An 11,434-nucleotide genomic window follows, 5' to 3' on the forward strand; every position below is an offset into this window, starting at 1 on the left:
CTCCATTCAAGACATAGGGAAAAGGAAAAAGAAAAAAAGAACAAACAATTCAATTGATAAAGTAACAGTAAATCAAATTCACAAAAAGTTAAAATAAAAAGGCTTAATTAAAATTTGGTGGGTCACTCAAATTGATTTCGGTATCTGCTTCACGTGGTTGGTATTCTAGATATGGTTTCAATCTTTGACCATTAACTTTAAATGTGACATCAACCTTTGGATTCTCAATTTCTACGGCTCCATATGGATACACATTTTTTTACAACAAATGGACCATTCCACTTTGACTTTAACTTCCCTAGAAATAAATGAAGACGAGAATTATAAAGCATCACTTTTTGAACAATTTCAAATGTTTGCTGAAAAATTCTTTTGTCATGAAATAATTTGGTTCTTGCCTTAATAATTTTGGAATTCTCATATGCATCATTCCTTAATTCCTCAAGTTCATTTAATTACAATTTACGTACATTACCAGCATCGTCAAGATTTGAATTAAAAGTTTTAATTGCCCAAAATGATTTATGTTCAAGTTCAACTAGTAAGTGGCAAGATTTTCCATAAACAAGCCGATAGGGTGACATTCCTAAAGATGTTTTAAAAGCATTACGATATGCCCAAAGTGCATCAGTTAGTCAAAGAGACCAATCTTTATGGTTTGGATTAACTGTCTTTTCTAAAATTTGTTTTATCTCTTTATTTGCTAATTCAACTTGACCACTTGTTTGGGGGTGATAAGGGGTAGCAATTTTATGTGTAATTCCATATTTCTTCATTAAGGACTCAAATGGCTTATTACAAAAATGCTTCGCTCCATCCCTGATAATGGCTCGATGTATTCCAAATTTGCTCAAAAGATTTTCTTTTAAAAAGCGAATCACAATCTTGTGATCATTGTGTCGACAAGAAATCGCCTCGATCCATTTTGAAACATAATCAACAGCAACTAAAATGTATACAAATCCAAATGATGATGGAAAAGGGCCCATAAAATCAATTCCCTAACAATCAAATATTTCAATGACAAGGATGGGGTTTAAAGGCATCATGTTTCGCTTTGAGATAGACCCTACCATTTGACAATTCTTACACACTTTACAGAATGCATGTGAATCTTTAAATAATGTAGGCCAATAAAATCCACATTGCAATGTTTTTACAGCTGTCTTTTTTGAAGAAAAATGGCCACCGCATGCTTCAGAATGACAAAATTGAATGACCCTACTTACCTCGTCATCTGGTATGCATCTTCGAAAAATTTAATCAGAGCAGTACTTGAACAGGTATGGATCATCCCAGTAAAAGCTTCTCACTTCTATTAAGAATTTCTTTTTGTCCTGGGAACTCCTATCACATGGCATTTCACATGTTGCAAGATGATTAACAATATTAGCATACCAAGGCATTTTGTTTATAGAAAATAAAAATTCATCAGGGAAAGAATCATTGATGGGTGTTGTTTCAATTGAAGACTCATTCGTAAGTCTTGAAAGATGATCTGCAACAACATTTTCAGTGCCCTTTTTGTCCTTCATTGTCAAGTTAAATTCTTGAAGTAGCAAAATCCATCGTATCAACCTTGGTTTGCCATCCTGTTTTGACATTAAATATCTCACAGCAGCATGATCAGAATAAACAATAGTAGATGAACCAATTAAATAGGAACGAAATTTATCCAATGCAAATATTACAACAAATAGTTCTTTCTCAGTTGTAGTGTAATTCATTTTAGCACTATTCAAAATTCTACTTGCATAATAGATGAAAAAGGGCTTATCACTAGCATCACACATTAGCTCAAAAGTTAAAGCCCAATCAGGGGGTTGCATTATTGGTGCTGATGTCACAAGAGTAGTTATTTTTTCAAAAGCTTGTTGACAATCTTTAGTCTAGTCAAAAGGTGTGTCTTTTATTAGGAGGTTACAAAGTGGTCTAGATATGGTACTAAAGTCTTTTATAAACCTCCTACAAAATCCTGCGTGTCCTAAAAATGAACGGACTTCTCTAATTGTCTTTGGTGAGGATAATTTTGAAATGACTTCAACTTTGGCTTTGTCAACTTCAATTCCTTTTGAAGACACAACATGGCCCAAGACAATTCCAGAAGTGGTCATTTTTCTTTGCACCTTTCCAAAACTTTTTCTAGATTATCAAGACATGTATCAAAAGAATTACCAAATACAGTTAAATCATCCATAAAAACCTCTAGACAATTTTCAACCATATCACTAAAAATGCTTAGCATGCACCTTTGAAATGTTGCAGGAGCATTACAAAGTCCAAAGGGCATTCTCCTAAATGCAAATGTTCTAAATGGGCATGTGAATGTGGTCTTTTCCTGGTCTTCTAAGGCTATAGGGATTTGATAATAGCCAGAGTAGCCATCAAGAAAGCAGTAGGAGGGATGTCCAGCGACTCTTTCGAGAATTTGGTCTAGAAATGGAAGGGGAAAATGATTTTTTCTAGTAGCGTCATTTAATTTTCTATAATTAATACACATGCGCCAACTAGATGGAATTCTTATTGGGATTGGTTCACCTTTTTTCATTTTGTACAATGGTTATTCCAGATTTCTTTGGTACTACTTGTGTTGGACCTATCAAAGATTGTTGGACCCATTTACTATCAGAGATATGATAGATAATTCCTACATCTAGTAGTTTAAGGACCTCATTCTTTATCAGTTCTTTCAGCAAGCATGTGTGCAAACCCTAATGGAAGAGAATAAGAGATTTTGGACCTACTTCTAACATCTTGAAGCATAAAACATCAATTTGCCCTGTCCATGAAGAGTAAAGACACAGACTTTCCAGATTTGTTGTTGCAGCAGTTTAATTGTAGAGAGGCAGAGGAAGCTGCTAGAGTAGCGGGGAGTAAAGATGGAAAGGCTAAAGGGGATTCTGAGGAGGAACAGCAGTCAGAACTACTAGAAGAAGAAAAGTCTAAAGATGAAGAGTAGAAAGCAGAGGAAGATGAGGTGGAGAAAAAGAAAGAAAAAAAAGAAGAGCAGGTAAGAGAAGAGGAAAGGGAAGCAGAACCTCAAAAGATGACTCCTTATCGTAAAGGAAAAGAGAAAATTTTGGGTGAAGAGTAGTCAGAATCAAAGTGAGAGGAGGATGTGGATGCAGCTATAGAGTAAGTTATTAGTAGCTCTGCTAGAACAGAGGAAGCAAGAAGCAGCCTCAGAGACCTCGGCTAGCATCACTACTGAAGACCCAGCTGTATCAAAACCTACTCCAGCAGTTACACAACAAACCCTAACAAAATCCCATGTCACAGCTCCCAGGGTCTCTAGCAAACGAAAAGGGGAACAACCCTCTAGAGGTGCTACATCACCAAAAGAGCTAGAGCACAAACGAATAAGGCCAACTCAGCCCAAAGCTATTGAACATGCTGGAACCCCACCAATCAGTCCATCTCATAACCAGAAAAAGAAGTAGCTAGCTGCCATAACACAAGGTTCGCCTAAGGAACGTTTGCGAAGTGCAACTAAGAAGAAATGAACCTTTTTCAGCCAGAGCTGCAGTAGAACATCCAACAATAAGGGACTATCACCTGCCAGCCCAATTTAATTTTCCAACTCCTGAAACTTTCCTTTTATTTATTTATTTCAGATTATTCATTTTACATTTCTTTATTGTTCATGTATGCATATTTGTTTTGGTTTTATTGTGTGCTTGTGAGGACGCAACACCTCTCAAGTTTGGGGGGGTTGTGTTATGGTGTAATGTGTTTGTGTTGTGTGTTATGTATAGTTCTATTATTCAGCATTTGTGTATGGATTGGAAAATATCATGAAGATAAATTGAATGTCATTTAGTATTTGTGACTGCCAAGTATGGATAGTTTATAGATAAAAGTTGAAATTTTGTCTCAACACTTAAGCTTTGGTTGAGTTTTATGAGTATGTTGTAGTAGAGCCAGAAAGATCAAAAAGGGTAGAAATATCTCAAGTTTGGGGGGAATTTCTTTTTTTAGATTTATCATAAATTGTGCTTGTTATGAAATAAAGTCTGCTCCAATGGCTTAAGTTGCTGAGTAACCAGGGCTGGATATGTACCACAAATGCAGACTTGAGTAGAAAGGCAAAACGAGCTATGAGCATTGCTATAGCAACTGAAAAAAAAAAAAGAAGTCCTCTGTTTAGGATATTGAGTAGCTAGGTCTGTTCATGAGCCCCATGTTCAGTCTTGAGTTAAAGGTGTCTTTAGATAAGACTATGTTATAGCATTTTACATGTTATTGCTGCAGCAACTGTAATATGTGCATCATTACAAGTGATAGATATTCACATGAAAAATCAATGATACAATGAAGAGAATTTGAATTGACTAAAAAAAAGAGAGAAAAGAAGAATTTTTGCTTTAGCACAGTTTGAACCTATTTGTTACTTCTGCTCCCCCATATATGAATGTACTTATGGTTTACATCTGAGTTATATATAATGTCTGTGTAATGCTGCAACACCTTTGAAACTTTATCAAAGTGACACACACACACTTTGGACAAAATAAGGCCTAAATCTAAAACTGAACTGTTACGGCAATTTTACATGGTTAAGAGTGTGATCTGAGGGTTGATGAATCCTAACAATCTTGATAACATAGCTAAGTTGTTGTTGCATGATGGTGTGATTGAAGTGTTAGTATTATTGTCATTACTTGAGGACAAGTAATGGTTTAAGTTTGGAGGTGTGATAACTCTATGAAATAAGAGTTATCATGACACTTTAGACTTAAATAAATAATACTTAGAGAGTAAATGATGTGTTTTTATTGCATTTTAGTAATATTTTGTATGAACATCCATTTTTGTTTATTTTCAATAAATTAAATTGTTTTAGAATAATTTGTGCTTAGATTATATGCATAATTGTAGGTGATCGAAAGCTCAAGTTTTAAGGAAGGAATGCTGCTACAACAAACTTGCAGAGATAATCAAAGAACTTGTCTATAGAAGAATTGAAAACAGTTTGAAACAGTGAAGATGCTTAGCCATTGCTGCAGCAATCCTGGTGATACGAATCCCATAGTGAAACTTTCAATCCTACACTTAATTTGTAGTTTCAACTTCCCAAGAAAGTTCTAAACAGATTTATGGCAAACAAAAACCTTGACCCAATGCTTAAGAAAACATGAACCAAAGGTATAGAGAAGGGTATTGACGCCACACTCAAGAAAAAGATGAGAAGGTGAGTGATAAGTCTAAATTTGGAACACCACAAGAATGTAAATTCTTGATAAGTTCACTAGTTCTCAAAAGAACCAAAGAAAGAATAATCTTTCAAATTCAAAATAACATTAATCTCCTTACATACCAAGGTTGCTGAATTTAAATAGGCTAAAAGGAACCCAAGATCCTAAAAATACAAATGGAAACATTGGAACAACCCTCCAAGTAAGTTTGTCAAAAGATGTTTCAAAAGTCTTCACCAACCCACCATGATCAATGCTATCTTTGACAAACTTAATGCTAGCCTACTATAATTAATGCTATCATTGACAAACTTAATGTTAGCCCACCATCATTGATGGTAGACTTACCTTACACATTGACAAGCTTGAAACAAAACAAACAAATAAGTTGAAAAACAAAGCATTCGTTGAAAATCCCAAGTCTGAACAAGCTGTAAAGAATTGGTCATAACTCCTTCTAGAGAACTCCAAATCTAGTTCTATAAAATTTATTGGAAAGCTAACTTAATTATCTTTCCAACGGTATGTAGCTTGCATTTTAATTCTGGCTCAATCAATATAGTTTTTATTCCGAATTTGACCTTTCTGTATTTGATACAACTTGTGTATTTGGCTGCCCAATGACTTGAATAATGCCCACAATGCCTTGTCTTCTCTTCAAGCCCAATTCATGATGTCTTGCATCTTGAATTGCATTTTCAATCCATATTTTCTCAATTAATCCATTTAAAGCAGCTTGCATCTTTTTGGCTCTTGCTCTTGTAATTGGGCCTCCATGAATGTGCAAAGGATCACTTGAAGTTTTAATGGTCCCTTGATGGTTCTCATCACCTGGGGCAATGACAAACTAGATTTCGCGCGCAACAACTAAAAGATTGCAATCTAAAATTTCCAAATATGGAGGATACACGCCACATACTTTCGGTTGCCCTAATTTTGAGTTGTAAAAGAAAATACGAAAAATCACAGAGAAAAACAAAGAAAATAAGAAAATAAGAAAATAAGAGGGATTTGAGGCCTGAAACAAAGGAATCTCAGTGAACAAGAAGGAGAGATCGCAAGATTAAGCAAACTTAAGCTTTTTATCTTGTTTTCTTGTTTTGTATTCATTTATGGGGATGTATTTGATGGTTGATCAATTTTATTTACTGTTCTATTGCAAATTATGAACTAAATTCTAAATTCTATTGTGGTTGAGTAATAAATGATCTTAATGGATATTTTATTGATATATATGTGTTGCTCTGTGTTTGCTATAGCATTTTGTCTTAATTGTGTTTATTCTAATTTCCTATTTTGGTTGACCACCAATTTAGTGGATACTAGATGTCTGATTTAGTCGATCTAATTAAGACAATACTTGGTTTTAGATTGGGTTTCCCAAGTTGAGTAAATTTCAATTTTAACTTGATTTAAAATTAATGAACAACTAGACATTAGGATTCACCTTGTAGGGTAAATGGAACCTAGAATGTTTAAGATTATATCTAATGTTAGCATAACAATTGGTCACTGTTATGTTGCATTAGGTATAAGATATCCAACAGGCGATAGCTGAGGATGCATGAGGGATTCTGCCCAATGCTGTAATAGAAGTTGTAGCAATAGTACTGTAATTGAAAAAATAGTCAAAACCATTAAGTGAGTTTATTCACTCAACTACTTCTTTCCCATTGGTTACATCCTTGTATTTGACGTGAGAGTTTTCTTTATTGCATTTTTATTTTAGTTAGTTTTCATTAATTGTCTTACTTTAATTTAGGACAAAACCACACTGTTAAGATTTTTGTAGCAAATCTAATAACATCAATCACTATGGAGACAATCTGAATACTCATCAGTATATTACTTATTGTGTACACTTGCACATTGACACCTATAGCATTAGAAATTGCACACCATTGACATAATCATATCGATTATTTGATCTCGACTGAAAAAAAAAATAACTCTAGTGAGAAATTCTTTAGTTATTTGTGACTTTAGATTGAACATAAAATACCAAATAAATCTAACATCGTTGGTATCCAAGTCCTCTGGTTCGTAGAAACTTTTAGGCGGGTTGTATGGCCTAAAGATAAGTGATCGATGGTGGTCATCTAATGGCAATGTGGTGTCATTATGCTTTTCTTTTTTTGCAAATTGCTTAAACTGTACAAAGTATTATACAGTTTTCAATTGAACAAAATGCACGGCAAGTAGTCAAAATTGTAAAATCTTCTCATTCATCAACCCAAGTGGGAATCGTAGTGTAGTATCTCTTCACAGATTGATAGTATGGTTCTTTGTTCTCTTTACTAGTCTTTTTCAAAACTTGCTTCAACTTCATCTGTGTGAGCAACTAAAAAAATTAAGGTTGCACAATTGTATACAAATGTATACACAAAATTACATGCTTTGCATATACTTGCAGTACGTGATCTAAATTTTTCTAATAGTTCTGAATGCAATATGTTCTTTGAGACCATCCATTTAAGGATTTGAGGATGATTCACACTCATTAGGGTGCCATACTTTAATGCGACTCCTCCAACTGCTTTAAAAATATAGGCACTTGTATATCACATGCTCCATTTTTAGAGTGACAATTTAATTTGGGGTATATTTTCTTTTGAGAGAGTCACTCTTACTTGTGAGGTTTTGAGGTTTGATGTATCATTCTTAAAAGTGGCTTGATTAATGTAGCTTTGATAATTGATCATTTTACATGATTTTACTGAACTATTTTGTGCAGGTGTCATTTTCTTTAGGCTGAAGATAATGCTTATACTTTTATTTGATTGTTGTCATTAATCTGATGAAAGAAGTAAACACAATTTAAAAAAAAAATATTTTCAATTTGAGTTTGAAATTTTACTAAACTTTTATCACTTAAATTTCTAGGACCTAGCAATAAGCTGGTTGGGGGGTGTGATTGACACTAAAAAGTGTACATTTAATAAGGATAAAATTATTAGTTTTTCACTTATTTTGTCGATTAATGTGTTCATTGCTTATAAATTATATAAATGCTCCCCAAATAAATCTTTGTTAAATTAGTTCGCAATATGTTAATTTTTATCTTATAAATAGTTTTCAGAAATAAATGCAAGAAGCCTGGACATATAAGATCAGAGTGCCCACTTATCAACAAACTCAAGAAGAAAGCAATGGTTGCAACTTGGGATGATAGTGAGGAAGAATCAAGTGATGAAGAAGGATCACAAGAAGTATCAAACCTAGCACTCATGGCAATAGGAGGGGATGATGATCTCAATGAGGTAAGTGATCCCACCTATGATGAATTGTATGATGCTTTTAAAGATTTGTATAATGAGTTGATGAAGATTGGTAGAAAGAATGTATGTCTTAAAAAGGAAATGGCAAAGCTTAAAAATGAAAATGAATCTCTAAATGCAAGAATTGTATGCCTAGACGCAGGGAACAAAACACTGCATGATGAAATTGCATTATCAAATGAGAAACCTAGCATCTTACATGAGCATTTAGAATCACACATAGATGAGTTGAAAAATAAGAACAAAGTGCTCAAGAAAAAGAGTAATGAATTGAATGAAATTGTTTTGAAATTTACAAATGGGCAAAAGATGTTGGATAATATGCTTAACTCACAAAAATGTGTTTTTGATAAAGGAGGACTTGGATATAAGCCTAACTTGAAGCAAAAGTATTATAAGAATTATTTTGTTAAAGCTACCTCCACAAATGATCATAAGATTGTATGTCATTATTGTAATCAAAATGGTCACATGAAATATAGATGTCCCATGAAAAGGAATGCATATTATGGTGTCAAATGCATTTGGGTTCCAAAAGGAACCGTTGCTAACTCTCAAGGACCCAAAAAGCTTTGGGTACCTAAAACTTGAGACTTTTTCATGTAGGGCTTGAAGAAGAAGAAAAATAAATGGTACTTGGACAGCGGTTGTTCAAGGCACATGACCGGAAACTATGCATGGTTCTCAAGCTTCACCAAAATTAAAAATGGTGGAGACGTATCTTTTGGAGACAACTCAAAAGGAAAAATTCTTGGAATTGGAAATGTTGGTAAAGTCTCTTCAACTCTAATTGAGAATGTATGTTTGGTTGAAAACTTGAAACACAACTTAATTAGCATTAGTCAATTATGTGACAAAGGTTATAAAGTTATCTTTGATAAATTTAGTTGTGTTATTGAGAACTCATGTGATGGCAAAACCTTATTTGTTGGAAATAGATGTGGTAATGTTTATATCATTGACATAGAATGTGCATCTACTCTTGATAAATGTTTTTCGGCATTGCATGATGATTGTTGGTTATGGCATAGAAGGTTAGGACATGCAAGTATGGATTTGATTTCAAAAATTTTGAAAGATGATTTAGTTAAAGGTCTTCCGAAAATTGGTTTTCAAAAGGATAAGATTTGTGAAGCTTGTCAATTTGGAAAACAAATTAAAACTTCTTTCAAGAATAAAAACCATATTTCTACTTCACAACCACTTGAACTTCTTCACATAGATCTTTTTGGGCCATCTAGATATGCAAGTCTAAATGGCAAATATTATGCATTTGTGATAGTGGATGATTATTCTAGATATACATGGGTATTATTCTTAGCCAATAAGGATGATGCTCTTGATGCTTTTAAAGTGCTTTGTAAGAAATTATAAAATGAAAAAAGGCATGTTATTGTATGCATTAGGAGTGATCATGGAGGAGAATTTGAAAATCATGCATTTGAGAGTTTTTGCAATAATCTAGGCATTGAGCATCAATTTTCATCACCTAGAACTCCACAACAAAATAGAGTTGTTGAGAGAAAGAATAGGTCTATTCAAGAAATGGCTAGGACCATGTTAAATGAAAATGCATTACCAAAATATTTTTGGGCCGAAGCCGTCAACACCGCTTGTTATGTTTTAAATCGGGTGTTGATTAAACCTAATCTTAATAAAACTCCATATGAGCTTTGGAAAGATAGCAAACCCAACATTGGCTATTTTAAAGTTTTTGGATGCAAATGTTTTGTTTTGAACACAAAAGATAATCTTGGTAAATTTGATCCAAAATCTGATGTTGGTATTTTTCTTGGTTATTCAAATTCAAGCAAAGCTTATAGAGTCTATAACAAAAGAACTTTAGTTGTGGAAGAATCTATGCATGTCACATTTGATAAGTCTAACCCCTCCTCTACGGAGAAAGTCGTTGTTGATGATAATGCAAAAGAAAAACAACAAGAAGAAGCATCAAATGACAACCAAGAAGACGCACCACATGGAATTCAAGAGGAACATCATGAAGAACCAAATGTGGAGCAAAATGAAGGTACTTCTCAAACACTTCCCAAGGAGTGGAGGTATGTCTCTTCTCACCCTAAAGATGTAATTTTAGGAGATCCCTCACAAGGTATTACAACTAGATCATCACTTAGAAATACTTGTGAGCATAATGCATTCATCTCTCAAATTGAACCAAAATCCTTTGAGGATGCAGAAAATGATGAATCTTGGATTATGGCAATGCAAGAGGAGTTAAATCAATTTGAAAGAAACAATGTGTGGGAATTAGTTCCTAAACCAGAACATCAATCTATAATAGGTACTAAATGGGTGTTTAGAAATAAGATGGATGAATCCGGCGTGGTTGTAAGAAATAAAGCTAGATTAGTGGCTCAAGGTTACAACCAAGAAGAAGGAATTGATTTTGATGAAACCTTTGCACCTGTAGCAAGGTTAGAATCCATTAGGATGTTGTTAGCATATGCATGTCATAAGGATTTTATTTTATATCAAATGGATGTCAAGAGTGCTTTCTTAAATGGTTATATTTTGGAGGAAGTTTATGTGAAACAACCTCCTGGTTTTGAAAATGAAAAATTTCCAAATCATGTTTATAAGTTGCTTAAAGCCTTGTATGGATTAAAACAAGCACCTAGAGCATGATATGATAGACTTAAAAATTTCTTGCTAGAAAATGACTTTTCTATGGGTAAAGCGAATACTACTCTATTTGTTAAGCATAAGAACCAAGACATACTTATTGTTCAAATTTATTTTGAGTTGTTGTGTAAAGAATTTTCATCGTGTATGAGCAAAGAATTTGAGATGAGTATGATGGGAGAGTTGAAATACTTCCTTGGACTTCAAATCAAACAAAACGAGGAAGGAATTTTCATAAATCAAGCCAAGTACGTAAAGGATCTACTCAAACGATTCGGCATTGATGATTCAAAGACCAAGAATACACCAATGAGCACA

Source organism: Citrus clementina, unplaced genomic scaffold (genome assembly GCF_000493195.1).
Source record: "Citrus clementina cultivar Clemenules unplaced genomic scaffold, Citrus_clementina_v1.0 scaffold_5, whole genome shotgun sequence".
In the NCBI taxonomy this organism is placed as follows: Eukaryota; Viridiplantae; Streptophyta; class Magnoliopsida; order Sapindales; family Rutaceae; genus Citrus; species Citrus x clementina.